This window comes from Adiantum capillus-veneris, chromosome 18, assembly GCF_014529385.1.
Source record: "Adiantum capillus-veneris isolate H3 chromosome 18, ASM1452938v2, whole genome shotgun sequence".
In the NCBI taxonomy this organism is placed as follows: Eukaryota; Viridiplantae; Streptophyta; class Polypodiopsida; order Polypodiales; family Pteridaceae; genus Adiantum; species Adiantum capillus-veneris.
Genome location: NC_140948.1, coordinates 119,264,239 through 119,271,933, shown reverse-complemented (window position 1 = coordinate 119,271,933; position 7,695 = coordinate 119,264,239).

Genomic DNA, 7,695 nt, shown 5'->3' with positions numbered 1-7,695 from the left:
TGGCACGATACAAGGTTTAGCTATTTGCCATTTGGGGGGGGGGGAGGGGAGTTTGCTATGAATACATTAAATTACCTAATTCTATCTCATGGCTATGCATTAAAAAAAACCTATACTTGTCATTTTAGGGCCCCAAGGACCCTCAACATGAGGGGCCACAAGGGCGCGCAAATTGGCCATCCAAAATTAGGGCGCGCAAATTGGCCATCCAAAATTTTGGATGGCCAATTTGCGCGCCCTTGTGGCCCCTCATGTTGAGGGTCCCTGGGGCCCTAAAATGACAAGTACAAGATTTTTTTTAATGCATGGCCATAATTCAAGTGGTTAGGTTTTTTTTTAAGTGTTGAACTTTTAGGTTGTTTTCAAGAGCTTCTAGTGTTCAATTGGCTCCGAATCTGCCTGGGCTTGTCTCACATAAATTTGTTCGTCTCGTCGCGCTCTTCAACCATCGTGTGATGCAAAAAAATCATATCCTGCTCAGATTCTTCAAAAATCAACATGCAAGTTGGCAATTTCTTTAAAAATGATGTAAAACAGACATTTCTTACTTTTTCCTTAATCTACGGGCTCGAACGAGCATTAAAACCATGGAATCTGAAAATACTCAAAGAACCAATGTTTTTTATTGTGTTAAGGATTGTATTTCCTACATACAAAACTTTCTCAAAATCTCACCCTAACACCTTCAAAAGTGGCTTCCAAAGAGTGCCCTCGATAAAAAATTGAAACTAAAGGAAAACAATCAGAATGAACTCCTAAACTGTGTACAAACTTTAAAATAACCAAAATTTCCTTTAAAAAAAAGTTATTGCTTAAAATTTGAAAATAGACCACCCTTGGACTTCCCACAATGATAGAAATCAAAGGGTTCAAGGAGAGGTCTGGTGTCACAAGTGCATGGTAGGAATCTAATCGAGGTTTATTCCGTCAAGATCTCTTATACTTTATTATGTCTTCTCATGTACAATCTTACTAATTAAAAACAAACTTATACTTTAAATGACTATAAATCTTATTTAACTTATCAAACAATCTAAAATATGGTAGACCTAGAGTGCTCTTACACATCAACAAACAAAAAAGTTCAAATTTCTTCTCATTAACTTTGATAAACATACATCTGTGAACAACTTCCAAGGAGTAGTGCGGTCATAGTTCTTACATCCATTCCATGACATGGTATGCTCATGGGGTGACCTATCACATAAAAATATCTTTGGTAGGAGTGCCCTCATGTTAGGAAAGGGTGTGTTACTGCTGATGAAAAGTTTTTGCATTGTCCTACTAGGGACCTCTCCATGTTAGCATAATGATTTTTGGTGTAGTGGGAGCCACATTGCCGCTGAGGAGAGCTTTGTGCCATCGTAAAAGCTTCATGTTATGCCAGTTCCTTGAGCCATTCTTGCAAACAACACCACTCAACTAGCATAGCAAGAGGTCACCTTGTAACAAAAACATGTATAAATTCAACATTTGCAAGCTATATAATAAAGACACTTGTTAAGTATATGTTGTACAAATTTGCAAGTATTTCTATCTAGCTGGGAATAAACAATTCTAAAATATACATTAGGATTAGATTACCACCCCTAATAAGCATGGATTTGAAGCACCTACCTGCAAGATGTAACAAAGAAGACTGTTTTAGAGGAAAAGTGGTGACACTTGGCCTCTCTAACCTGCAGCCTTTCACTATTTGTGCATAAAAGCAACCTTGGTGCCAAGCACTACAAAACAAGTAGAGGCAACACCTTAGACTTCAAAGTTTATGATAAGAAGAACACAATCAAAAGTAAGAAGTATATTGTTACTTTGCATAAAGGGGTGTTTTATTCAAATATGTGATGGTATTGGCAAGATATTGAAGAACCATCAACATTCATCTCACTGATGGTACGACGTTCCTGGGATGACCTCTGCTCACTCTCATGTGCGGCTTTTGGTGCAAACGTTGCGAACAAGAAAATATGTATGCATACGATTTGTGATGTCCTTGAGCATTGAAGGAGTACGAGCGGAAGTGCGACGCGAGAGAGAGTGCGAGAAGAAGAGCACGACGATATGGTGAACTCGCTCTACTGTAATGTGTAGAGCATAGTGAGTTCTTATTAGGTTTTAACAAAAGAATATGTGTACATACCTGGCGGCCCGCCCACTTACGTGGGCGACCACATTGGGCTTTATACCCCAACAACTCCCACTTAAAGTCCAATGTGGTACTTTAAGTGTGAGAGAAGCTACTATACAAGCTAATATACAAGAGATGTAGAGAAGTGATGTACTACCCTACACCTAACTGCTTGCGAAAATGCGCAAAGCTCTATGAGGGAAGTCCTTTTGTAAGTAGATCAGCAGGATTTTCTGTGGTGTGAACTTTGACAAGCTGAAGTTGCTTATCCTCGAGCATTTCCTTGATGCAATGATACTTCACATCCACATGCTTTGTCTTTGAGTGATAAAATGGATTGCGAGCCAATTGTATAGCACTTTGACTATCACAATATAACACAGGCATCTCTTCTTTGATTCCCAAATCTGTTACTATTCGATTTAGCCAAATTGATTCTTTGCATGCCTCTGATGCTGCAACATATTCAGCCTCTGTAGTAGACTGAGTAACACAATCTTGTAATCTAGAACGCCATGATACTGCTCCACGAGCCAATGTAAAGACATACCCTGACGTAGACCTTCAGTTGTCTAAGTCACCTGCATAATCTGAGTCTATAAAACCCTTTACACTTAGCTCCTGGCTCCCATAGCATATACGCATACTCTTTGTAGCTTTCAGGTATCTCAATATTCCTTTCACTGCCTCCCAATGTTTCTTGCCTGGGTTTGACATGTATCGACTTACTACTCCCACTGCAAATGCAATGTCTGGGCGAGTAGCAATCATTGCATACATCAAACTACCCACTGCAGACGCATATGGAATCTTATCCATTTCAGCCTGTTCTTCCTCAGACACAGGACAATCTTGTTTGCTAAGTTTCACATATGGTGGCAATGGAACACTCAATGCCTTTCCCTTCTCCATATTGAAACGTTGCAAAACCTTGTCAATATACTCTGTTTGAGATAACCAAATAAACTTCTTTGATCTGTCTCTCTCAATGCGCATACCAAGTATATGACTTGCCTCACCCATGTCTTTCATGTCAAACGATTTTGCCATCTTTGACTTCAAAGCTGAAATTTCTTCCAAGTGCTTGCCAGCAATCAACATGTCATCCACATACAAAATAAGGATCAGCCAACTACCATCCTTAGCCTTCTTTGTATATAGACAGTGATCGAACTCACTACGTTTGTAGCCTTGAGAAAGCATAAACTTGTGGAATTTATGGTACCATGCCCTCGGTGATTGTTTTAAGCCATAAAGACTCTTTAACAACTGGCATACCCAATCTTCCTTGCCTTTCTCAACAAACCATTCTGGCTGCTGCATGTAAATTTCCACATCTAAATCACCATGCAAGAACGCTGTCTTGACATCCATTTGGTGCAACACCAAATCTAATATGGCAACCAATGCAAGAAAGCATCTCAATGTAGTCATCTTGACCACCGGAGAGAAGACTTCATCAAAGTCAATGCCTTGTTCTTGCTTAAAGCCCTTGGCAACAAGCCTTGCTTTGTACTTTGGCTGACTATCATGAGCGGTGATCTTATACCTGTAAACCCATTTACAAGGTAGAGCCTTTTTGCCCTGTGGTAATTTAACTAGCTTCCATGTCTTGTTTCTATGCAGAGTTGTCATCTCTGACTGCATGGCCAATTGCCAATTCCCGGAGTCCTTCATTTGCACTGCTTCCTTGTAACATAAAGGCTCATTGCAATCAGTCAACATGACATAGTTCATAGATGGAACAAACCTATCAGGAGGTCGCGTGACACGTCCAGATCTACGCACAATAGGTGGCTCAGACTCAGCCACAACCTGTGGTTCCACTCTATCCTGTCCTTTCTCCTCTTGAGCCCTCACATTTTGTCTTGCACGTGCAGGTCCATCTTCTTGGAAGACAACTCTTCTAATCTCCTCAACCCTCTCTGGTTTAGAATGATATTTGGATTCATTAAAGTGAACATCATTGCTGCGGACAACCTTTCTGGATTCGGGATCCCAAAGTCTGTACCCCATCTCACCAGAATTACCATAGCCTAGAAAGATGCACTTTCTACTCTTTGGCTCAAGTTTGTTCCTAAATTCCTTTGGAACGTGAGTATATGCCTCACAGCCAAAGACTCTGAGATGCTTGTATGAGGGAATTTTGCCTGACCATACCATCTCTGGCACTGAATCCTTCTGCAAAACCTTGCTAGGAGATCTATTTACAAGATGAACAGCTGTTGATATAGCTTCAGCCCAAAACCCATTTGGCAACTGTGCATTAGACAATATACTTCTGACCTTCTCTTGTATGGTCCTATTCATCCTCTCAGCAACACCATTTTGAGGAGGATTGTAAGGAGCAATAAGTTCACGTTTTATACCTTTTGACTCACAAAAGTCCTGAAAGGCCTTTGAAACATACTCTCCACCATTGTCAGTGCGTAAGCATTTAAGCTTCTTGCCACTCTGATTCTCCACAAGTGTCACAAACGTTTTGAAAACACTAAACGCTTCATCCTTGTGCTTGAGAAAGTAAACCCATACTTTCCTCGAGTAATCATCTATAAATGTCATAAAGTAAGAAGCTCCCCCTAGAGATAGGTTAGGCATAGGTCCACACAAATCACTATGAACAAGTGCCAACTGTGTATCTCTTCTACTGCTTCTATGCTTATGTGGCTGCTGTGTTTGCTTACCATACAGACAATGTTCACAGAATTCAAAATCATTAAATGAAAAGCCAGGCAAATAACCAGAACGAGACAAGATTTCCATTCCCTTCTTGGACATATGTCCTAACCGGCTATGCCACAAAGAAACGTTCGGCTACTCGGTTACATTGATTACATTTTTAGAGACATTTGATACATAAATCATGTAAAGTCCTCCAGACTTTACTCCATGTGCTACTGTCATAGAACCCTTGGATATCTTCCACATGTTCTGTCCAAAAGTGGTGACGTAGCCAGCATCATCAAGTAAACCTGTGTTGATCAAGCTCTTTGTAATTGCGGGAACATGTCTCACATTCTTCAGCGTGAAAGAAGAGCCATTCTGAAACTTCAATTGAACATCTCCAACACCTAAGATCTCACATGTCTGCCCATTGCCTAGCCGAACATGATCTTTAGTGGTCACATAAGAGGTAAACCACTCCTTGTTTGGAGACACATGAAGTGATGCCCCTGAGTCTATAATCCAGTCACTCAGTGCATTTCCATCAGATGCTGTAAGAAGAGCTGAGTCCATTGTATTCTTCAAGAAGTAGATGTCTCCTGACACTAGACTGTCATCCTCTGCAACAGTGTTTGTCACATTTATTTCTTGAATCTTCACTGAGGACTTGTTCTTCTCACCATGGTCTTCAGCTTTCTCTTTGCCTTTTTCTGCTTTCCATTCTTGCAGTCTCTTTTCATGTGACCCTTCTTGCCACAATGGTAGCATTCTATGTCACTCTTGCCTTTAGCACTGCGGGACTTGCTACGAGACTGATTCCTCTTTCCACCTTTGTACTTTTCTTTGGTCCTTCCCCTGACAACTAAGGCTGTTCCTTTGCCTTTGTCCATTGTCTTTCTATTGGTTTCTTCAGTAAGCAGACTTCCTTCTACACCTGCTATGTTCAAACCATCTGGAGGTGCAGAATTACTCAAAGCTGTGCGAAAAGTGTCCTAACTTTCCGGCAATGTGATCAACAGGAACATAGCTCTAACAGGTTCATCAAACTTGACACCTTGAGCTGACAACTGACTATAGATTGTGTTGAATTCATTCAGATGATTGGACATAGGTGTCCCTTCTTTCATCTTCAAGTCAACATGCTTCTTAAGCCAGTATACCTGTGAAGCTGCACTCTGCTTCTCATAAAGATCACTCAGCTTTAACCATGCTTGATAAGCCGACATCTCGTCTGCTACATTGAAGTAAACGCTTTCTGCCAAAGTCAGCATAATGGTAGAAAGTGCCAATTCATCCATTTCGCTCCATTCATCTTCGTCCATATCTTCTGGTTTTATCCCCTTGAGCTTTATAGGTTTTATCTGCTTCTTTTGTACCAACACGTGCCAAATCTACTTCTTCCACAATGGGAAATTGGTTCCATCCAGCTTCTTGATATTGTAAAGAGCAGTGTCCTGTGATCCATCCATAGCTACGCTTCACAATAGTTTACTTTCCTGGGAAAAATTCGGCAGAGTTTCCCCTGTAAACTGACCTCTGAACCAATATCAACCTGTCAAATGAACCAAGAAAGCTTCAGATTCTGCAGAAATTTTGGCAGAGTCTCCTTTGTAAAATGGCTCTGGTGTACAAAAAACAGCTCAAAAAACACTGTCTCTCTGACACTGTAAGCTGCGGGTAAACCTGTCCTGCACTTGTACTGTGTCTCACTGTCCTGTAAGCATAGACTATGACAATGCCTCAACGGCAGTAAAGCAAAGATGCAATCCCAACTGTCTAACTCACAGTCAATACATCCTAGCTGCCTATGTAAGGGTGCTCGAGGGATCGCTCCAAGACCTGTATCACCGAAAGGATCTCAACATTCGAGAATCCCCCAGCTCAATAAAACCTCACTCGACCCTCAACAAAAGCTGCAGTAAATCTGACAGTACATAGACTTCCCACAAAGTCATACATCCACAAATTTCCCACTATATGCTGTAACCGATGTGGCGGTTGTTTGCTGCGTGACGCACAACTAGCAAACCCTCAACAAACATACATCATCTCTGACAATACATCCCATGTGGAAGTACCTGCAATGTCAGGATGAAATCTGGAATATCAAGCAGCAAACACAAGCTACCTGATGAACTAGTGGATGTCGCCTACAGTCTGTGTGTAGATACGCCCGTGTCGTATGTGACACGCCTCCAAGAACTGTGAGCTGTCCTTCGATGTGTAGACAGCTACAAATCAACACTCTGGGAGTGTCGATATCCTCAGCACCTGCAGTCGTAGGCCGAAAACCCCAAATTTGCAGAGTCGGATCTGCACCCGTCGAGACTACGTAGTCGAAAATGGCCTGCGCAGACCTTTGTCAAAGCCGAACGGTGGCCGAGATGACCTCAGAATGAAATTCTGACAACACCAGGCCCTTCGGGATTTCCCACGAGATTTGGGGCCGTGTCTTGGCCTGTCGAATTTCACTCCAATCTGAGCTGGTGACTCTAGCCTCTTGCATTGCTGTCCCGAGCCTCGATCTGAGCTCTAATACTAGTTGAAGGAGTACGAGCGGAAGTGCGACGCGAGAGAGAGTGCAAGAAGAAGAGCACGACGATATGGTGAACTCACTCTACTGTAATGTGTAGATCATAGTGAGTTCTTATTAGGTTTTAACAAAAGAATATGTGTACATACCTGGCGGCCCGCCCACTTACCTGGGCGACCACATTGGGCTTTATACCCCAACAAGCACCATGGTAGCTGTTGCATGAGGAAGCAAAGGATGAAAAGAGAGGGGGGGGGGAGAGAGAGAGAGAGAGAGAGAGAGAGAGAGAGAGGAACATGGGAGGAGACAAGGGGGTAGTGGGGGAGAGAGAGAGAGTGGAGAAGGAGGAGAGAAGGGGGCGGGGAGGGAG